The following is a 24304-nucleotide window of genomic DNA, read 5'->3' on the forward strand; positions in this document are numbered from 1 at the left end:
GAGCGACATGGACAGCAACATAAGAGACAATCAGTCACGCCAGCCTCATGGCTGATTGCCTCTCTCTGCTTTGGAAGATGGTGCATAAAAGAAGACCCAAATACTGTAAATACAGCTGTGTGTGTGTTTCTATGAAGACAATCTGTTTATCTTCTGCTGCAACTTGTACAACCTCTGCTCTCTCTATGCTTACGTTCAATGAATGCTCTTACACGAGACAAAACCCTTCAAAGCCGCTGCTGAGGCTCGCCTATAGTAGAAGCTTATATTTACACTGATATGGTGGGATGATGCTGGTAGGGTAGTGTTTCCCATGAGGCAGACTGGCGGTAGTGGAGAAAGAGGGGTAAAAACAAGAATGTGAACCATGTTATGAATAATTAACACACTTAAACACACTGAATGTAGTCTGTACTGCTCCGTGTGTGTGTATGTCATTCGTTCTAACATTCAAACAGTGCACACATAAAAATACACACTCGTGCAAATGGACATTGTGACAAGACTTCTAAAGGAAATCCATTTTTGACCATTTGTGGCCATAAACAAGCCACATGCAAAGCTGCACACCCGTGATGAAAAATCTGTGACACGGAACAGAAACTGCCAAGAGGGACGCCATTGCCAGATAATTGAAGTTCACTATTATTGAGACTGTGACAGCACCTGGGGTGATTTTATAGAGATGATAATTCCTAATCTCCAAATCCTGGATTGAAAGGACCATTATTCTAGCTATGCAATGCAGACAGTTGCATCCCTGGTGTGTAGGCTGCTTTAAAAATTGTACACACATTTTAAAAGGATTTGAACACAATTTCTCGAGTCTCAGCTTGTTGCTGGTTCAGAAGTCTGGCTGTCTTCGATAACATGCATGTGTGAGCTAAAATTCCCTCTTAGATTAAACTGTACCAGACGAGAGAAGATCAGTGAATTCAAATTTCTGGGGGTATTACATCTTTAATGCTTGAGTTATTAATGCACATACTGTGGTGGTCCATAAAACATTTCCAATATTTTTTAATAGAAATCTTTCCCTGCTCTCCTTACATGGAAATACACACAATGATTTTATATGTTTGCATAAACAGGTTTGAATTATGTAACATTTCCATACTCTTTTCTTCTTTATCCTTCAATGTGTTTTATTGTGAACTTAGTTAATGACACGTCGGTTCATGTCATTGCTTCGTCTTTTAAATGAAGTATTGTATAATGTAAATTGCTGATAGGTATTCAGGTGATTGTGAAGGCATGGACGCATTCCAACCTTGTGAAGTGGCTTCCTCCCCTCTCATCCTTAACGGCCATTGATCGAGCAAAGGGCTGACAAGGCAGCAGGGATTTGCCCTCAGCCATTAAGTCAGCAAGATAATTGTTGTCGAGGAGACTTGATATCTGAGAGGAAAAACCAATTGCTGTTTGAGTGAATAAAATTATATTGAAGATTGCAAAGGACTTTTGCTTGACGCTTGACGATTGATAACATCGTGATTTCAAAGTTTGCATTTGCTGTTTGATTCAAAGAGGATCTGTACTTGGATAACTTTTTGAGGCACCCCAAAACTTAAAAAGCCAGACGCTGACTTTATTGAGCATGAGCGCAGTCATTTGCATGTCATAAATCCCTGAACATCTCATAAGCTGGCCTTCCTGCTCTAACCCCCCCCCCCCTGTTTCCTTCTGCTCTCACTTTTGGGACTGGAGCTGTTTTCCCTTCTCTACCTGCTATTCCCCCCAATCACTATTATTTTCCATTGCTGAGTCTGCTGGCTTTCACCCCACCCTGTTTACTTCTGAAGAGTCTCCAAACGTCTGCATCATGACTTTGCCTCTCTCTTATCTCTTTCTGTCAGGCTTTTGTTTTTGATCATCGCTCCTCTGTTTCCACTCTACTTCTCCTCCTTTCAACCTAACCCCCCCCCCCCTCAATTTAAGATTTATGTGTGTATGTGCGTGTGTGTACATGCATGTGTACCTGTGTATGTGCATTTTTGATGCCTCATAAAGAAAGTCTTTGTGGGCAGCTCTGCATGGGTGAGTGAGTTTGTGTGGATAAGTCCAATCTAATGTAGGTGTTCATTATAATAATAATAATAATGATAATAAATGTCTTTATTTGTTCCAACCAAGGTAATATACAATAATAATACACAATGATTTCATATTCCATGGTCGGAAAGGGGCATGGAGAAGATAAATCTTATGTTGCCCTTGCTCAATACAGAATTGTACCGAAGATAATCTGTCACAGTCACTGAGCAAACAGTCTAACATTGGCACTATGGGAAACAATCTAACAGATAACATAACAAACAAACAAAATCTCACTTTTGCAATATAGTAGGGAGGTTAAGCCCAAAAAATAGGCCTTTGACTTCAAGTCATGATGCAAAGGTCCCCTTTGGCATGGAAGTACCTTAGGGTGATACAAATAAATCTATCCAAAGACACAAGTGAGATCACACTTTGTATCCAAAATAAACACGTTTTTAAAATGCCTTTTTTTAATTGAGAAAACGCATGTTAAAGGCACATTCCATTTAGAATGTCCATATAAACTCATGCAGATCCCCTGATGCCTTCAGCTCCTGGATGAGATCTACAGCTTCTATGACAACATGGAGCTGCTTGTGTGACAGCATATTGGGTTTTATTAATGTAAAAACATTAATAAAACTTTACTGATAATGATTTGTTGAATATCAGACGGAGTGCAACAAATATAGCCTACAAGTAGTTAAATAATAAGATGTAATTCATATCACAGTAGTGTCAGGAAAGACCAATTAGCAAAATATTGTGTTGGTCAAAATATAGGCCTACCCATAACTAGTTACTGCTTGTGTATGTTGATTTAAAAAAGTTGAATTTACATGTATGACCCATTCTGGGTCATATTAGGAGTCAACTTAAAGTCAAAGGAAAAAAGTTTTTACTGTTCTCAAATGTAAAAATGGGTCACATTGGACCCTCTACATTATTTAAGGCTTATATAACCTGATACTGAAATCATTTTACATTGTGCTCCTAAAGTAAACTAACACATTTTAGTGTAGAGCGCCCTTAATAAGCAAAGTTCAGCTTTTATGTACATATAGGGAAGTTTAGGTTCACAGCTCTCACATATGGCATATGATTAGGACTGCCTTCTTTCAACTGCACAGTATAGCTGGCTAAGATCCTCTCTTAGAGTAATGCTAAGAAACTGGTAAGCTTCATTATTTTGGTAGATTTTTACTTTTGTGAATGCTTGTTAATGCTCATCTTATCAATCTCATGATGATACAGTATCTTTATTTCTTACTTCAAATTAGCCATAATGGAATGTCATGACTGGACTTTATGCTTCCTATGTCAGTCCGCCCTACAGATTGAAAGACATTAGATCCCTGTTCATCATTCAACTGAGAAACAATCCTGAAATATTGCAATCATGTTACAAATAAGCTGTAGATAACATCCAGGAGCTGAAAACATTGTAATTTATATGGACATTCTACATGGAATGTGCTTTTAGCATGCGTTTTCTCAATTAAAAAAAGGCATTATAAAACATGTTTATTTTGGATACAAAGTGTGATCTCACTTGTGAATTTGGATAGATTTATTTGTATGACCCTAAGGTACTTCCATGCCAAAGGGGACCTTTGCATCATGACTTGAAGTCAAAAGTCGCTTAACCTCCCTACTGTACTAATAACAAAGATAGTGTGTGAATTACTAGTTACTTGTGTCATAAGTTCTCATTGTTCTTTAAGTATTTTCTTGAACTGGAGCTCATTTTCCGCTGTTCCAAATTATTACTGTTCAAATTGACACCCTGATGCATGAGGGTTTTTGGTGCCATGGTCGGTTGAGGTTTATTAGTGGATGTCTAGTATATTATGAACTTACGGTGTAAAGAATCACTATGATTGCAAATCTTCACACAGTATTGTTCACTGTGAAGGTCTAAGCTCACATGAGTGGAGCCATTGATGAATCTCTGAGAAACCCATCATTTATCTGATCTGCTGAATGTTAGTGAGTCTTTATCTTCTCTCTCACACAGACACTCAACTCAGACAGGATGGACGTTTCTGAAAAACGTTGGTTAGTTTATGATTTTAAATGTTCAATGCTAACATGTTAATTTTATTCATTTCTATGGCAACTACCCCATAGCTCAATTATGATCACGGTTATGCAAATAAAACAGTGTGGAATACATCTCTGATAACAGTGGTAGATCTGTTCAATTCTGAGGCACTTTAGAGAAGTAGAAATTAAATTGTACTATTGTAGATGAAGGCCTACATGATATATTGCTGGGCAAGTTTATCATCAGTCAACGTTACTGTACCCTATTATACGTTCATTTGTAATACTTTGTGCTAACACAAAATAATATAATCTATCACTAGTAACTGTCAGTAAGAACAATAAGTATAACTAAGTACAACAATTCACCTGCATTATATTCCAAATTAACAAAACACATATCCTCAACTTTCGTTTGCTGTGACTCCTCAGACTATTAAAATGTCTCAAAGGTCTACTCTGAGCCAGGCGCTGAATATAAATAAACACTATTTACACTGTCGTATCAACTGGAACTCAGACGACTGTGACTCATTTTAGTCAATAAGGTGGCAGTCAGGTCTTTTTCTTTGTAAATAAGTCAAAGCAATTGTTATCTATGGATGAGCTTGAAGTTTATCTTAGTGTAAGTATTATTATTATCTAACTCCCCTGAATTGTAGTGCCCAGCTTTACTTCCTAGTCTTTAGTACAACTCAACATCACCTAGACTGCTCTCAATGTGTCAGCAAAGGCAGCTCTACGCCAAACATAACACATCAAATGTAGAAGATGGAAGATTTACATTGACTTTTCTACCCACAGATGATGGACAGTCGGCTGGCAGCACAGAGGGCGTTGAGAAACCTTGGAGACCAAAGCCAACAGAAGACCAGCACCTACATCGTACCCTGCTTCCTGCTTGTGGAGGTGAGTGTTCGGACATTCAGTATATTGTTCAGTAGGGAGAAATACACAGCTTTATGGAGTCGACTCACAACTGTGAATTTCCGCCTGATCTGACCTGAACAACGAAAGTGTTTTCGGCTGTTTTTTTTTTTGGGCTATGACCTCAAGGCAACATTTGTTATATTTGGCTCAATTTTACACGGCTTTACACTCAGGCTTTTGTGTGCTCATATTGTGGACTAAGGTGTATGCTGTCTAAATGCCATGGTTTCATACGGAAGTGGGCAGAAATGGAGCCCTGAAGTGTTTGCTCTGCGGGTGAAATCACTGGGAGGCTGGAGTCACACAGAGGAAATAGATGGACAAATGCAGGCACATTTCAAAGTCTTCAGCCAGTGAATGCTCTCCCACCACTTTTCCTACGTTTCTCCTACATCTCTTTCTTCCAACATTTCCCATGTTTCTAACTGGGGATTAACAACAATGGCTGTCGGTTGGGAAACTGCATCAATTAGCAGGCTCTGTTTTCAATTCACTGACTCCCAAAAGAAGCGATTGATTTGATTAAATTATCACAATGGGGTAATTACCTTCAGTCCATGACTCACTTAGTGATAACATTCAGCAGGAGGGTGAAGGGAACCATTGCTAAGGTATAGCATCAAGGGGCTTCTTCACTGAACTTTTTACTCATGACTTCCTGGATTCATCTCCTCTCTTCTCCTCTACTCTTCCCACGACTCCTCTCTTCCCTGTAATCCCTAAATGACCTCGTGGAGTGCTCATGGCCTCAGCTATATTTCCTAATTAATAGGCCTAATTAAGAACGGAAACCCAATTAGCCCGTGCCACAGCTAACACACTCCAAGCCTGCAGGTCATCAGCGCTATAACAACGATAGCTGAATGAGCTGAATGAGCTGTTTTTTATACATTAAATGAGACTCTTTCCTTTTGAATTCAGCCTAAAATTATGACGTTGCTTTTGTATATGTTTAAGGTTGGCAGAAACGGTTAAATGGTGGCATAGAAAGTTGACTGGATGAGTTAGGTTTCGCCAACAGATATAGCCAACAGACAAACAAGAGAACTGAAGATGAATATGGACATTTTTCTCCCGAGGCAAGCACTGATCCTGTGAAAGGCTGGTGTTATTCAAAACAAGACTTGGGTAAAGTGTCTTTTGCAAACTACATCTTTCTTTAGCACAGCTGCACGCCCAACGTCCTCAGATGAATCTCCTCAAGGATTTTATTCAACCATATTATAAGAGCCAGTTTAAGATATCCTATTATTCATTAAATATGGTGTTAAGACATAATATTTAGATTAATATAGTCAATGAGTATGTTAAATTGTGGATTTTTCCATAGTGCATTTCTTTTTCTACAACTGTAGATCACAATTTATTCATGACAGTTTATTTTGCTGCAGGGCCATAAAAGATCCAAAACCATGCTGAGAAGTCAGCATAGTTTTGGTCATACGTTTTTAACCATGGTAGATGTGACTGATTTGACTTGTCTAGAAGATCACCAAGTCACTGGACCAGAGTCGGAAGTGAAAATGGATCACCTGCTGGGATAATGGCATATGAACCCCCGTTTAGCTTTTCTTGCCAGAGCATGAGTACCCTGGGCTTTCACAACAAGTCAATACAAGTAAACTGAGTGGCCTAGAAATTTGGAGTATGGAAAAACAGCCTCATTACTGGTTCTTCTTCTCCTTCTTCATTTTCATTCACTCACTCAATCTCACAACCTCCTCTTGAGATCATACAATAGGTTTTTCATCCTCGCTTTGCGCCACATCCAACACATGAATCCTACACTCTTTGCACACAACAATATTCTTCAACACATTGCTATTACCGCTGCATCTCTTTATAGCACAAATATCCCACAATCCCTGCAGATTTACGCACGGTTTTAAGCTTGCCTTTATTTCCTTTCATTGTGCTTTGGTATTGGCTCATTCTCAGCATCCTCTTGAGGACTTGTTATAATGATTTTCCAGCTTTCTAATTTTTTTCATAGTGCGTCTTTAATATCTCTAGGCTCCTATCTGTCAGAGGTGCTCCTCCCCTCTTCCAGTATTCTCTTTGACTGTCTCTTGAGTACTGCCCAGTCCACATCACTCCTCTCCAGCACTGATTCTCTTGAGTAATTACATCTTTTGCACCACAGATCTCTCCATTATTCCCCTTTACTTGTGAAGCTTCAAGTCATCGTCAGAGTGGACCTCCACACTTCTCATTTCTCCTCAACACTTCTCCCCATCTTCATGTTTTTCTCTTGGGCCTCCAACATTTTTTCTCACATCTCTTCCTGTTTCCGTTAACCTCCTCCACCTTTTATTTCCTTCTCAAGGCAGAAAGACCTTGTCCTTAGTAGACCTCCTCCTCATGCACACCCCACATAGCAGCCTGGAGGGTAACATGAACATCTCTAGGCCTGGGGAAGGCGTTTCTTCCCGTTTTGTCACCTTAATCAACTCTTCCTCCAGGGCTGTGCCTGTTATTTTTATTTGCTAAAACACAACCTAGAGGTGGGGTGATGGGAATTTTGGAATCACTAAATATGCACCTGAATGAATCTGTGTGCTTTGCAGTAGTTTAATAAAGGGCATTTTTTAATTCTATCCTCCTTCTTCTATGTTCATACACTGAGGTAGCTTGCAGTAGCATAGCTCCCCCCGGAGGGCACTCACTCCTTTGTTGTTACATTAGCATCTCATTAGCCATTTCTTTTCAATTGAAACGCCCAGTCTTATTCCTCTTCCTCTCTTGTGATCTTGTTTCCGATTCCCTCTCTCTTTCCCTTTTTCTTCACAATCTAAATCTCTGTCTCCCACTCTCCGTTGCTCTCTCTGCCTCTTCTTCCTTTATCTGTATGACAATGGCCTACTCCCCAGTCCCATTGTCAGTTCACTGCTCCGTTTCATGTCAAGACTTTTCTACCATCTCTAACTTTGATTACTGGATCTGTCTCTCCCTCTGTTCACACTTTCCAAGTTTCTTCCCTCTGTCTATTGTAGTCAGCGTTTTATTCTTATGCCAGATTAAGAAGTGAGAATGATTTCACACGATTTCACTTTTAGCAGCACGGGATGAAAACATCATAATGGAAAGCAGATAAGTCTTTCTTTCTCTCCTCTCTTTAGCTCTGCATCTTTCACCCCTCTCTCTCTCTTGTTTTCACTCCCCACTGCTGTGGCTGCCGTCATGCTGTGAAGCCACACAAGAGACTAGTCTGGGGCCTAACAGAGACACTGCTTCAAAGGCCCCTCTTTAAAAAGTCATTTTGATACAACAGATTCCTGACTAGCTTAAGACACGGGTGGGTGGGAGAAGGGTTGTGAGTTGGTGTGATCTAGGGCAGGCGGGCCTACTGTGAAAATCTGTAACGAAGCTGAGCTACAAAATACTCCAAGAGGACTCCTTGAGTGAAAATCTCAGCGTGTACAACTTGCATTAATAGTAGTGTGGGCTCAGCTGAAGATGTGATAATAATTACTGTTAACTCTTGGTGGATGCACTGTAGCTACTAATTCATGGCACCCAGCCCTTTGCAGTGTGTACCCAGGCTTTCCAGCTTTGCTGTTCAGCCCCGATTGCCAGCTCAGAGCAGCTTCCTCGTCTCTGTTCCTTCCTCATGCCTCGTTGGCTGCATCCTCCCATGGCACAGCGAGTTCCGTAAAGTAAACAGACTGCTGAGCATCAGACCACGTAATATTTCAGGTCTACGGCCTGTGCTGTCTCTGATGATACTCTAAGGTGTTGGTTCGTGGCTGCTTGCATCCCTCATTTTCCTTGCCTCCCTGGATGCCCCAGTTTCAGCCTAATCAGTAATTTCTGTATCTAAACTTTTTTTTTGATTCATATAAAAGCTGATACTCGGGTTTCTGGCTAATTTGCAACTTAGATAAGCTTTGAATGGAGTCAAATTCAGCCCCAACTAAGTGTTCTATCAGTCAGTACTTACCTGACACTTTGGTCAGCAATCCTGAAGTCAGCAGATCTGGCAGGTACCAAAGTGTTCATATTGAGTTTATCTTCAAAACATTCACTAATATACAGTATAAAGGTAGGGTTGGAGATCCTGGAAAAAACTGTTTAAGCAGGCCACATTTTGAAAATACAGTCAAAAATCCAGCCCCTTTCCTCTGACTTCTCTCCAAAACCACACCTCCAGAGCACAGGAACACGCAATGCTTGTTCAGCTTTGGATTCACATCAAGGTGAAGCCGCTTAGGTACTGTATCGCCCTCGCAATGTAATGAATGATGTAATCCCAATGTGAGCAACGCAGCTTTCCGCGATACTGTCGCATGTCACTGCACACTGCACAGCATCGCTAACTTTCCTCCAGTTTTTTCTCATGGCTCATTCACATAAACGAAAACGCGTAACATCATAATACACCACCCAGCATCAAGCTAAGAGCTACATTGCCACCTACCAGACTTCAGTGTGGTTCATTAGATCTTAACAACTATCGCCCAATTAGTATTATTAGTTCTGTTGTTAAGATTTTTGAAAAACGTATATTTAATCAACTATCTCACTACATCTCTGACTACAACATCTTGTCTCCATGCCAGTCTGGTTTTAGACCCAATTACTCTGCAACCACTGCTTTTCTTAAATTCACTAGTGATGTGTTATCAGTGTCAGACAATGATAAATACACAGGTGCAATCTTTTTAGATCTGAGCAAAGCTTTTCACACCGTCAATTGTTACCTGCACCCAGACAAACTACACGCAATTGGACTGTCTCGTCATGCCTTATTATGGTTCAACTCCTGTTAACAATAACATAATAGACGTCAATGTGTAAGCTGCGTTGTCAGTCTGATTATTTAATCAGTCAGTCTGATTATTTAATTGTTCCACAAGGGTCATCTTTGGGGCCACTTCTGTTCTCCATATTTATTAACAACCTTCCTCTATCCTCCTCTGGCTGTCATACCCAATTGTAGGCTGATGATACATCGAGCACCAATATATTAGAATAGAAATGTAAACACTCTTGCAATCTGAATTTAATAATGGCCAGGACTGGCTTAGCCATAACAGACTATTATTGAACAAAAAGAAATCAGTCACAAATTATCACATCATTCTGCTGAACTGTCTCTCTGCTTTAATGATGGACCCCCCCTTGAAAAAGTGGACACATTCAAATATGTGGGTCTTTGGATCGACACTTCATTAAGCCACACATTGAATCCGATGTAAATAGAATAAACCATTATCTCAGCATACTTTATTGCTCCATAATTTGTTTCACTCTTCAAGTAAGGAAAATAATCTTCCTCCCAACTTCTAATACCAGTTACTGACTATGCCGATACCATATACCAAAACACATCAGAGAAATGCCTCCCTTGATTTGCTTTTAACAGTATCTGCAGATTTTTTTAAGATGTCCATACAGAACCCATCACTGTATGATGCATCAGAATCTTGATTGGCTGCCTCAGGCAACGCTTCCATTGGTTCCAGCTTATTTATAAATGTGTTCACTTTAACTACCCCCTCTACTTAAAACAATACGTAGTCCCCTACTGACCATCGTTAGACATTCACTTCAACTGTTTTTTTCTGTCCCAAGAACAAAGGAAATTGGTAGACATGCTTTCAAACACAAAGCTCCCTCTGATTGGAATAACTTACTGCCATCCATTAGATCTTGTTTCAGACCCCATGCTGTTGTTATTAATTTAACTCCTTTTTTTTGACATATTGGATCACTGGCGTTGTCTTTTCCGCGTCGTAACTCGTTGAAGACTCTGATCGCGTACGTGATTTGTGCACGATAAAACGGCACACGCAGAGAAGGGAGGGGCAGAGATGGCAGCTTGATTGACACATCACGATCCAATTGACTTGAACATGGTGTCGAAGATGATTGGATACTGTTTTTACAGGATTGTCTGTCCCACGGGTGACTGACTTTTTTCATTTTTGTGAAAAAGCATTCAATTAATTGGTTGCAATCAGAGTGTGAAGAGGATTTCAAGCAATTTAGTAAAAAATGCTCCCGAATAAGATCTCCAACCCTACCTTTAATGTAACCACAAAACCAATTTTGCAAATGTTGCAACTACAGTAAAACACAACCTAGCAATTTTATGATTGTTATAGCACTTGATTTTATTGTCAAGTGTTGAGTCAGTGTCAGGTCCGGCTGAAGATGGAAAAAACTGGACTTTCTTTAGGGGGCAGTAGGGAGCAGCTCATCATCCTTGAGTGCTGGAGTTTCACCACTGGTTGTTGCTCTTCTTCAAAATGATTTGGCACAAACTAACAGTGTTGCCAACTTAGCGCCTTTGTGACAGGATTTACTGACTTCGCTGTAGTTGCTGTATTTCTAGTTAGGTGTAAGTTTGGGTTTTCCCTGTGCAGACACACCACTGTTTGCCAAGCAGCCACTGATGTAAATGAGCTGCTAATTTATATGTTAACAGTAAATTGAGCTGAAGTCACTGCACAGCCATTGTCTTTAACTTTTATGGGGATTTTGTCAGAAGATGTTGTGGTCACAAAATCTGGTTTTCAGCAGTGTAGAGCAGCAACTCAGATATGACATGTGCAGTAATTGACTGCACGTTTTGTTTTCTGTTTCTGAAACAAAGAAACAAAAAAGAAAACATGTAAATGAGAACAGCTTGAATGTGACCCCAGACTCCAGTGTCGAAATCCTGCATTTTCACATAGTTTCTCAAAAGGTTGGTGCTGAACCTACAATATGGAGGTATTATTGTTACTTTATTATTTGAACAAAGAAAAAGGCTCACACACATCCAGAGTGTACCAAAATGTGTGTGTAAGAAGACAGCCAACCCCACCTGGGTTGTAGCTGATGACTGACACTTACAGGTCTGTCTACATTTACAGTCTGTTTGCACCTTTACAGATTTACATACACATTTACAGATTTACATACACATTTACAGATCTACATACACATTTTCAGATTTACGTACGCTTACAGATCTTTGCACGCATTTGCAGATTTGTCTTCACTTGCAAATCTGAATACAGACAAGGATTTGTTGTACACATTTACAAATCTGATTACACACACATATTCTGAATACACATTTGCAGATTTATGTACATACACACAAATGTCAGTACACATTTACAAATCTGATCACACACACACACACACACACACACACACACACACACACACACACACACACACACACACACACACACACACACACACACACACACACACACACACACACACACACACACACACACACACACACACACACAGAATGAGTTACACATTTGCAAATAATAAAGTATAATACCTTCATACTGAACATGCTCCAACATCAAGTATATGGTGAAAGTATCAGGGAAAACCTAAATTCTAGGCAGCAGGGTTGTTCTTTATGGTAACAAACCAAACTTCAGTTTTGTTTCATCTGTCTTTTTGCTGATCATAGGTCTTTTAAGTCCTTCATTTTGCTGCCAAGTGAATTGACTTGAGGAAACAATTACCCCGCTTGTTGACAGGATATATGTGTACCGTATGTGTGTTTATGTATGTGTGTGTGTGTGTGTGCGTGCGTGCACGTGTGTGTGTTTGTGTGTGTGCAAGGCCTGTGGCATCTTTCTCTGGTTTTAGTTTTGGTGTGAAAACAGCAGAGCAGCATAAGTTCCTCCAATTATGAACAGCATCAAGAATGCAACAGATCCACAGTTGCCCACAACAAAACGTCCTCCTCTCAGCATGTGCTTACTTCATCCTTATTCCCTGCTGGGTTTGACACAGCCTGAGTACATCTTCTTCCTCCAGGCAACACATTTGTTGTGTGTGTTTACTCTTTTCTTCAGAATCTTTTGTTCCAAACAATTTTTTACTCGTGCCAAGTCCAAGACCCAACAACCAACCTGTACTCAGAACTTCTCTGTGAGTGCTCCTCTTCAAAACAGCTCCAGAATTACTTTTCAGGTAAATTATCCTGTAAGAGTCGTGATGTAGAAGTACATCGTAGAAGCACTTTAAGCTAGTTCCTAATATACAACTAATGATTATTTTTAACCTCCTTTAACTTCTCCTTATGGGCAATTTATGCACCATCACCATGGTTATTACCACATGAGAAAAAAGTATTTGAGCATGAACATATTATCTTATAGTGGAATATATTCATTCTCTGCTGTTAGTTGTCATGCTCATTTTCAGCACACACGCACGCACACTCACACGCACGCAAGCACGCACACACACACACACACACACACACACCACACAGATTACAGATTTCGCTGATATTATTCTCTCCTTACTTTCCCCCTCATTATCTCTCAGATTCCATGAATAGCACCTGCCCGGCTGTCTGCTGCGCTGGGATTTCTCAGCACTAGGTAGATGTTTGAAACACTTGTTAGCTGGCTGCTTCCGACCTGTTATCACTTTGTGGAGGGAGGGATAGATGAGAGACCGTGTATATCACAGTAGTGTCATATCATCTGCAAATATTGAATAGCCTATCTAGGCTGCAGTGCTGAGGACACATTACTTTATCTAAAATAGGAAAATCCATGATGGACTAAGTCTCTAAAATACAATTGCTTATGTAAGATATAATCTTGCCTCTTGCTTGTGCCTCCTTCTGAGCTATGTGCGATAATAGGATTCAGAAATGCAGACAGTTTTTTTCTGCTAGCCATGCTGTATGTTGTTGTGAAAGATGTCAGCCTCTAATACTGGAAAGATTACATCCAGGTCAAATTTGTTGGTAAAATTATTGATGGGAAAACATTTCAAGATTCAATCCTCTTTGTGGAAAGAAAAATGTAATTTGTAATCTATATCAGACAACTGTTTTATATATTTATATATATATATATATATATATATATATATATATATATATATATGCTAATACTTGATCATTTGAGAGCTTTGGAAAAAAAACCTTTAATTGCACCGTGGGGAAACATGTTTGTGTGTGTGAGCCTGTATCCGCTTTTATTCTTCGCTGTTTGTAGGATGCGGGGGCATGTTGTGTGCTGTAGGACTGGGGATATTGTAGAATTATGTGATTGTTCTTCGGCGTGTTGCAGCGAACATTTAAATGTGCTGTTCATGGGTCTGTAGTCCACTGGCGCTGCATGGAGGCTGTCTGCTTTAAAGAGGAGAGGAGGAGGAGAAAGGTGAAGTGAAAGGAAGGAAAGACGAGTGAAGGAGGACAGAGGGTGAAGTCGATACTGTAGATACAGTGTGTGCGTAATTGAAGCAGATATACGGTATTGTAAGTGACAGTGATGATGATTGAGAGACATGGGGGGAAATGCAGCCCGAAAAGAGGGGAGACACGGGGAGCGTGGGTTTGAAAATGACTGAGGAAAGATGTTTTCTGACAGGAAAAAAAGAACTGATGAATTTCAGATAAACAAGGCATGGTGATAGAATACACACAGTAATCAGACAAACAAAAGAGCTGGGAGATGGAGAGAGAGAGAGGGGGGAGAGAGAGGGGAGGTGGGGAGGGGGTTACATGTGGGTGCCCAAAAGATGAATGCCTGCTTTGATTCTCTTCCTTTCCCTTGTTCCCTCTTTGTGTTTTACCTCTCCACTTCACCCTCTTCAGTCTCTCACAGATCCTCATTTACTCTCTTTCACCTCCTCTCCCCTGTTGTTTTCTCCTCTCTCCGCTGCCTCTCAGTTTTATTTCCCAGTGGCACCCTCGGCTTTGCTGTGCCGGATTCTGTGATATACTAAAGTCTCATTAGCGGTTTATCTGTCTGTTTATCTTCTTCCACTTTCCCTCCGCTGCTTCTCCCAGACCTCTCTTTAAGGCTGCACCCCTCTGGCTTGTCCACCGTTTTCTACCAGTCGGCTCATCTGTCTTGCACTCGTCATGCTCATTGGGTTGTAATACAATCTGGTGGCAGCAGGCGGCAGTCAAGCCCATCCGTTGTCATCTTATTATCCATGTTGATTCTATGATACGCCTCAATGAATATTTTAGGCTTTTTCCCCCTCAAACATTTACATGTAATTTATGTAGATGAGCCTGTGTGAGAGGAGCTTTTTTTCTTGTCTTACACATGCAAGGGTTGTGTCACTGTTTGTGCATGTGTGTGTATATGTGCGTGTATGTTTATGTGATCTAAAATTGGACCTTGACTTTTCTTAATCATCTATAATCACCCAGTGATTATGTGAGCTCTTCAGGAGACCAAAAAGGAGGAATGGTGTACCAGCCTCATCTCATGCTAATTTGGGGCTGAAAACTGTGAGCATAGTAACTCTGTGAAGTCTCCTGGAATTAATGTCACACATATGTAAAAAGCAATGCTTTGATGATGCCAGGTTTTTGCTTCGAGGTGTTTATTTTGGCGTTCTGCTGTAAGAATATGTTTTAAATGTGTCTTATTAATTTGAGGTGCTTAATGGCACTCTTTACAAACATACTGTGCTATTAAGTAAAATATGACAGACAGAATTATGTTATACACTCTGTGGTCACTTAATTCGAGACACCTGTTTAGTCTATTTCCAATCCAATACAACAATGAGCTTTGTAAAGATGATCACTTGGATGAGATGATTTAGGCTATATTAGGAGGTGATCCTAACTGTAGTATTTACAGTATGTGCCTCAAAGTATAAACACATCCTTATGCATGATGAACAGAGACTTAATCTTCTGTTGATGTATGAAAATTAATCGTTTACTGGGAGAAAGCTAGGAGATGAGAAACAAGACAAAATCTTGGCTCCACTGTGTTGAACTGCATGGTTTCAGTGATTTATCAGTTTGCTTCTCCCCTACTATCTGTGCTCATAGTTATAAAATACATATGCATTTTATATATATGAACAATTGCAAATGGAAATCTGAAAATATTGTCAAATTATCAAAATGCAACAAATATAAAATGCTGTCTGAAACTCAGCCCATGAAAACAATGGGCTTTAAAGGGATAGTTCAACATTTTTGAAAATTGGCCCATCGCCATGATCCCCCTAGTAATAGCAGTAGGTTCGTTACCTTTAATTGTTGGTCCAAGCTGCTTTTAGATCGGGGGAGAAGAATACCGAGCGGCGCAGCTACACTACGGAGGCTAATGGAATTTCTTGGTTTTGCTCATCAAACTCAGCAAATACACAACCAAAAAACTCAAAAACGCTGTGGTGGACAAGTTGTGACCTGCACATTTACCACGCTATGAGATAATAGCGGAAAGTTAAGAGAAGTGAAGCAAATACTCGGAACTACTTTCTTCAGTGAACCACTGGTCGGAGGGACACAGTGTGCGCACCTCAGCCAGTGCCGTAGTATACGGACGTATCTGCAGTAAACAGGCGCTTTTGAAATCACTCCACCGAGCAGCCATCTAGAGTGTAAAGTCCGACTTTGCCTCTAAAACAACTCCATCTCGCAACTTTCCGCTATTATCTCATAGCGTGTTGAATGTGCAGGTCACAACTTGTCCACCACAGCGTTTTTGAGTTTTTTGGTTGTGTATTTGCTGAGTTTGATGAGCAAAACCAAGAAATTCCATTAGCCTCCGTAGTGTAGCTGCGCCGCTCGGTATTCTTCTCCCCCGATCTAAAAGCAGCTTGGACCAACAATTAAAGGTAACGAACCTACTGCTATTACTAGGGGGATCATGGCGATGGGCCAATTTTCAAAAATGTTGAACTATCCCTTTAATTTCATGGTGCAGCGCAGTGTGGCGTAGCCCGCGCAATGGTAATTTCGTCCAGCGCAACACAGTGCGCAGAGAATTTGGCAATTCGGTAGACCGAGGTGCGCCGAGATGGGTGTGGCGACACAGCAGTGGAAGGTGTCGACAGATTCAGCTTGGCACTGTGACAATTTCATGCCAAAAGGCTGCGCCGAATGTGCGCTGAAAGCTCGCCAGCTCCAACCTGGTCTACTCTCGGTGCTATAGGCGAAGCACAGCCGGTCTAATGGTAATTTGGCTGACTGGCACGCAGTGCGCACACGTCACCAAAACCTCACAGACAGGTTACCAGAATGTCAGGCACATTTCAATGCAATAAATAATCACAACAACCACTATTCAATGTAACTATCTGAGTCAGCACATGAATTTATAAAGGCTTTTGTCATGTGTAATGGAAACTCGACCTGACTGAATTAACACAGCTATAACTGTGATGCAAACTAACGAAAAACTAAAAACAAACAAACTATCATCTCTCTCAGCCAACCACAAACAGCCTCGGCATCAGGTAGTGGGTAGCCTCGCGTCACCAGGCTCTTCAGAGAGGAGACGAGCCTGGTTACTGTTAACTCCGAATTTCGTCTGCATTCTGGTTCCGGTCTTCTAGCGGATACGGAAATCACCAAAGTAAAAGTGTTCACCAACATAAAACAGCATAATTTCACCCCCATTATGCATGATATTTGTTTATGTTGTGATCTGTGCACACTACCTGATTTTTGTTACACTGGGTTTAAATATAGGGTACTAAATGTGAGTGTCTTTATTAGTGGAAAAGGGGCCGGGGTGTGTTTTTTTTTTTTTATTTGCTCAATGCGCCTGGACACACCCCGTTGTCGCGGCGCAGCCTGCGCCTGGTCACTTCCAAGCTGTTTCCAAGCTGCTGCGCTCTACTCTGCTAAAATCCATATTTTATTCCCACAACATCATCTAACAAAATAAGATGACAAAGACAATGGCTGACAATGACAATGATATCAGAGAAAAGTTAGAACTTGACTCACGTCAGCTGCCAGCCTGCCAGTTCATTGAGACGCATAGAAAGCCTGTAGGAAGGTCAGGCCTGATGCTCATGTAGTGATAATACTTTCTTCTGTGAAGTGAAGTGTCCAAAAATGTTGCTATAATTGTTGCTTTTTTGAAAGAAAAGAAAAAAACGTCAGCAGCATGTGTTACATTTTTTGCTACATTCTTTTGTTTGACAGTGGTTTGTAATGTATCTTTAATGCTCAGGGAGAAGACACCCAGCACCCAGCAAAGGATAGAAAACAATCCATTCTCAAATGTGCTCATGTAGAACTATGAGCTTCCTCCTCAGTGGGACTCATTTTTACCACATTCATACTTGTCATGCTATGGTGCTCATTCACAAACATATCAGACATTTTGAGAGCGAAGCGAAGCGGCATGTTTCCAGTTCATCCTGAGCAGTGTGACATTCGTCCTTTCCCAGCAGGGTGCTGTCATCTCAACACCAGCCTCCATCCAGACATTCTCGCCCTCTGTAAACATGTTTGACTTTATCAGTTGACTTTTGTGCCATCTGGACACTCCACACACAGACCAAGGGGAGACGTGCACCACTTATGGTTTTGACCCCCAAGAGACATTAGCAATGCCCACATCTATTTTCAACACTGCTTTTCCAACCCCACGACACATTATTATTGTCACATTTTATTTTCCTCATTTTTGGTTAAAAGACTTTTAAGGGCAGGAGATTTCCCTCTGTTTCTGTCACATCAGTGCCATATTAGTCTCTTTGATTTTCTCGCTTTTACTCTCTTTGAAGTGCAGAGGTATGGGCATTAAGCCTTAATTACATGGCTTGATAAGTCTTGTTAGTTTACTGGGGCAACCAGAAAGGGGTCATCATCATCATCATAAATCTGCTTTATTTTATAAACTCTGCTTTCATCCTGTGGCTAAATTTATACTGATAGAATTAAGTAGCTAAATCAAATAGGGATTCAACCCTCATTTGTCATTCCTCTCAGTGAAATCAGCCTCAGATATTACGTAAAGCAGTGAGCTGGCAATGCCAAAATTGTTTGGTGCAGAAAAAAGCTACATATTCCTTGACATACTGCAATGTTTACTGTTACTACTGGCTTAAAACCTCAAGGGACAAATACATTTCATTATTAAAACCAATGTAACACACGTTTTATTAGAAGAAAATATGTGACTATACAGTAATATTAGTGTCTTATTCCTAAAATTGCAGTTGTTGTTGTTTTGTTTTTTGGGGGGAGTGGGAGTATGTGACCCAGGATCCTTTTAAACCATATTGTGCTTTCATTTACTGCATTCTTGAATAGTATTCGTCTGAAGATGCAATTACTCAAACAAATACTGTATGTGGGCAGAAGCAATTTTCTTTGATATCGGTGGACTGATGTATCAAAAAAAAGGAAAATATACAAGTGTCTGATCCACTAAGGGATGTAGAGATTGGCAGGGTTCGTATCTGCTAAACTGAGTTTATCCTCAAACTGACAAATCTCTTCAGATCAAACAATGAGAGACAGCTGAAGGGCAAAATCTCATATGATATTTCTGCATCAGATAAACCAGATTTATTGCTTACAACACTTAAAATTCGGAGATAGAAACAACAACAAACATGTTGTATTCCTACTTGTTTAAACTGTGAACTACTTGCACATGCAGCAGACACAGGGTGACATGAGCCCTCCAGTGGAGTCTTCATCTTGTTTGCTGTGAACATCTTTTGTCTAGTAGGAGAAGAGGTTATCTATGTCAAAGTAGAGAAACCATCTGACAGAGGAGTAGGCCGCAGACACAACTTATCCTCCATCTACAATGTTACACTTTGATCCATTCCCAGGAGACTAAACAACCATCCACACTTGGCCCTGTGTGACCTTAACGACCTTACAAAGGCTACAGTAAATACCTGGTTTTGCCCAGTTGTCAGTCAGAACTGAAGAAGCTTCTTGGATGAGAGATTAACCCCAAATCCTTGCAGAGAGCTTTAGTTTATAGATTACATACAATATGCAAGATTTCCTAGGAGCACCTCACACATCTACTCTAAATTAGAAATGTGTGCGACTGCGATTAGTCGTCTAAACAATTAAATGTTTTTACCCTCGCCAGCTGGCACCACAAGTATTGGTCAGCTTGACTATAATTCATTAATATTTTTAGTAATATACCTGTTAACCTCTCTTCCCACACTGATACCCACATGTTGTAAACCAACAATATGTAAAGTGGGAATGACAATGCTGTTTGAGCTAGAAAATGAGAATTGGTCTGTATGCCAGCATGCAAATAGACATTCAACTGGAGCAGCGTGTTACGACATTCAACATTAACTTGCAAGGAAATAAATGTATGCAATAAATAAAGACAGGGTTTTAATTATAGATTAATTGTTCTCAAATTTGACAATTTTGTTGTCCTTACTTTCGGACAAGTCAAAATAAAATGTCTGTTTTTACTTGTCACATTCCTATCTCTTGTACGAGCACACAAATAAATGAAACAGCATGTGCAAGAGAGACTTATCACAGTCACATCACATGATCATCAGTTCGGTGAAGCTCGGGCTAGTGTGGGCTTGACTGCCTGCAGCAGCTGTCTGTGGTTTTATATTGATGACTGTGAGTGGCAGAGCTTCTCATTTATATAGACTTGAGTATGAAAACAATATGTGGACAGTGGTCAGAAGTTACACCCAGCATCAGACTGGAGAGTTCAGGAATCAATCACATTAGTCATTCTAATAAATCAAAAGCTGCTGTTTCATAGAGCTGTAGCATTAGATCTATTATTATGTCCCCTCACTGGAGACTGAAACAATGGAAAGACAGCTTTATTAGTTTCAGAAGATGCTCCAAAATTAAGATTAAGCCCTCTTGCAGAGAAGGAAATCACATGTTGTGACAGAATTTGCACAGGGACAACGTCGGTGTGGTTGGATGAGTCAGCCAAAACACTGTGTTTTTTCTCCTGCTTTTTAAAAGCATCACCACCTCATGCGCTCATTTCCGTAGCTGTGACAACAAAGGTCCACTTAAAGCAGAAGTAAGCGATCCGGTCGTTTTGGCTAACTTCTTGTCAGCCGATGGAATTAGCAGTCCCCGCCCTCGTCATGGATCTATTGGTCCTCGTCCCTACGTCACCACATTCATGGGCATCCCTTGGCTGCAAACACAGAGAGGACCGCCCCTTCATGCCGTTCTCTCTCCTCATTGGATAAAGGTTGTAGGATACAAGGAAAGTTTTCTCCTCGGCTTACAGCAGAGCAGAGTGACTGACAGACCCGTGTTTCAGACCAAACACTCTATGTAAGTGATTGCTGTCGGAAGATATAACTATTTAAGACTTATATTTACACAAACATTCCGCTTACTTCTGCTTTAATGATGAAGTCATTCAAAACCAAACCACAATCTTTCTCTACCCGGAACATGGTCACATCAGAAAACTCTGGCCTATAAGAAATAAAAGCTTTGATATATTTCTCCTGCAAGTCCATCCTCAAAAATAGCAATATGAATGTTTTTTTTGCCTAGCCATTTTCAAGCCACTCTGCAAGTGAAAGGCTGAAAAAAAGAGTCATGCAATGAATTTGTGGACGAATTAGGTGAATGGTCGTCAGACTGACACTATAACATCAGGTTCAAGAACGAAGGCTTCTAAACTTTCAGAAATAGTTGTGCAAAATTCAAAACGTGTGCACTTTAGTCACAGACACATTAAAGAGGCTGGCATGTGATGACCACACATAAACAACGTATGCACCCCTGTGACAGAATGATATTGACCTGTCGGGACCCTCCATGACCCGAGTCCTGCAGCTTATGTTTGTCAGTCGTTTCGTACCATACACGCTCGCAACACTTTAGAAATACTTTTTATGCAAATTAATATTCCAAGGTGACTTGTGCAGGATGTGTCTGTGAGTTAATTAGGAACCATCAACCTGAAGTTGCTTTGACCTTTATGAATATTTAGACAAACTGCAGTTGGCAAGTGCACAGGAAGTTGGTTATTTGTTCATGTGGGAGATGTCACGTATGAGCTATGAACCGTTAGTTGATTTTGTCATCGACCACGACTCCTGTCTTCTCATGTATTATTCTGCAGACATGGTTGTTTGAGCTCTCAGACTGACAGTACAATCAATAAGCGCAGCCAATTTTAATGCTCATGTAGTGTAAAAGTCGATGCGAGATGACACGCGTAATCTCTCAGGGAGATTCTTCTGCAGTTGTCTTCAACTGTTTGTTTAAACTTTGATGGGTGTTTGTGGACCTCCCTCGCTCTCGTCCTCCCACCTCTCTACACCTCCCTCCCTCGCTCCCTCCCTCAAGCCTTCTGTAGCTCAGCGAGAAGAGAGGAGCCGGCGATGGAGAGAAATGCTCACCGTGGCGTGCCTGTGTCAGAGTTCCTCCTCAGACATGGGAAGGCAACCACATACTCAAACAAACTTTGCACACCCACTCGCTCACAACACACAAAGCTCATGAAGATGGAAACAAACATGGAAAAACACTGAGGAGCGAGTTGCTTGATATCCGTAGACTATATATAAACTACAGGCTGGAGGTGTTTGTGTGATTTGCCAGTGTGTGTGGATATGTGTGCGCGTGTACTGAATGTGTGTGTGTGTGTGTGTGTTTTGTGTCCCTTATGATTTTGCTTTTAAGGGCCTCAGGGCGTGTGTGTTGTCACTGAATACAACTCCCCCCTACGATGCTCTCATCACTGGGGACTCTCAGCGCAAAGACTAAGATGTCTCACATAGACAAATTTAGGCAGATAAGTCTTGTGCATTGCCATGGAAACATACAGATCAATTATTTGATTTTGCATTTAGAGAATCATCCACAGAATTTGAACAACTGTGAAGGAAACCGGAAAAGGAAACTTACAGAATAGCAGATCTGACAGTAGAGCAGAGCATGTAATGTAATGAGCTTGAATTAGGTCACTCCCTCTCTCTCTCTCTCTCTCTCTCTCTCTCTCTCTCTCTCTCTCTCTGCCATGTTCATTGTCACTCTTCAATGTGTAATAAAGCTGAGTAGTGTTACATCTAACAAGTCTCCCTCTCTCCTCCCTTTAGCATTTGACCAAGTGGGTACTCTGTCATTTTGTAGAAGGATATAAAGATGTTGGAGGAGGTCTTCTCACTGGTTTGTTCCTCGTTCAGCCATTTGTCTCCGTGATTCTTTTCTCATTCAGAGCTGTAAAGCACAAAGAGGATTTAACATCAAATCCAATTTTGCCTTAATGAAAAATAAAATCAGAACAAACACAGATAGCTTGTTGTTAATTTTAACTGTGAACATGACGTTACTCGATGACGACAGTAATGCTTTGTATCACAGGTCCATACTTTCTATAATCACATGAATGCTTGCTGTTGTTGGGTCCTAAAAGGAAAGTGAAGAAACATTTCAGTTTGTAGTGTTGACTTTATTTTCGTGATTATTCCAGATGCATTTCATCACAGAAATTCTTCCATTGAATATTCACTCTCAACCACTTACTCCTTGGAAGCCTGCTGGATTACATTGACTTGGCAAAAAACATTTTTACGTGTAACTCACCTGCTATCTTCTAAATAAAAAACAGAGGTGATGCTAGCTTAGAATTAAGAAATAACTGGATATGTATCAACTTATTACTCTATATTTTGCCCAGAACCTCATTAAGAGATTCTTTGGAAATAAAGCACAACACTAAAACAACTTTAGCTTTGGTTGTTGCTGAAGTTGCAGTTTGAAAACTAAAAATTAAAGAAACAGGTCAACATTTTTGGAAACAAGCTTATTTGCTTCAGGCTTAGTTGTGTAGTAATAATGTATTGACCAGACTACTGTAGGAAGTCACAGCCAAGATATAAGCTGCGTCCTAATTCAGGGGTCGCGTCCTATTGGTGTTGCGTCACAGTGAGTAGGCTGGCCCATTTCGGTGACTCCTACAGCCAAGAAATGCAGCCATCTTTTGCTCCAAATGGTTTAACATAGTCTGGTAATGGCAGCAAACAACACCAACTGAGAACCGACAAGGTCTTCATATCTCAGGTTTTAGTGAATATAGTTAATGTGTTGTCAAGGTGTCCAAGCATTACTGTAGGAGCTAAACGTTGCACAGCTGGTGTCACAGAGCATAAGTTCTCAATTGGAGAGATGAGATAATGAAAGGCCACAGCTTTGTGGTCTGAGCATGTAACACCCCTTAAACAGACCTGGATATCTATACAATGTGTCTGAAATTAACAACTACTGCTACTACTTTTTTTTTGGACAGACTTACAAAATCATGTACCCCTTTTTGCAGGTCTTCTTCTGGCTTCATGTACTTGAAGCTTCTTCTCTAACATTTGGCAAGAAAGTGAATCATTCATTTCCTAAAACATCAAACCACTGGTTTAAAGCTTCTCTCACAACAGTTTGAAATGTGATCCTGCTTAATGGTATTTGAAAGTGATGTACACAGCCCTCCATCATCTTTAAACACACAGTATTAATTCCTCTCCTCTCTCTGCTGCAGAGAGAAGAGAATAGATGGGTCTCTCTGTCCCATATTTCTGCTTCCTAACACTTGTTTGTTTGTTAATG

General features: G+C 40.5%; 1 pseudogene across 1 annotated transcript in view; it reads left to right on the forward strand.

The window, feature by feature from the left end:
* Positions 1 to 24304, forward strand: part of LOC310991562 (phospholipid phosphatase-related protein type 5-like) — a 52273-nt pseudogene that overhangs the window by 2585 nt on the left and 25384 nt on the right. Inside the window, exon 2 of the transcript XR_014596477.1 lies at positions 4888 to 4992. The product of XR_014596477.1 is annotated as a phospholipid phosphatase-related protein type 5-like (transcript). The remainder of the gene's footprint in view (positions 1 to 4887; positions 4993 to 24304) is intronic.

This window comes from Trachurus trachurus (assembly GCF_905171665.1).
Source record: "Trachurus trachurus genome assembly, chromosome: 1".
Classification (NCBI taxonomy): domain Eukaryota; kingdom Metazoa; phylum Chordata; class Actinopteri; order Carangiformes; family Carangidae; genus Trachurus; species Trachurus trachurus.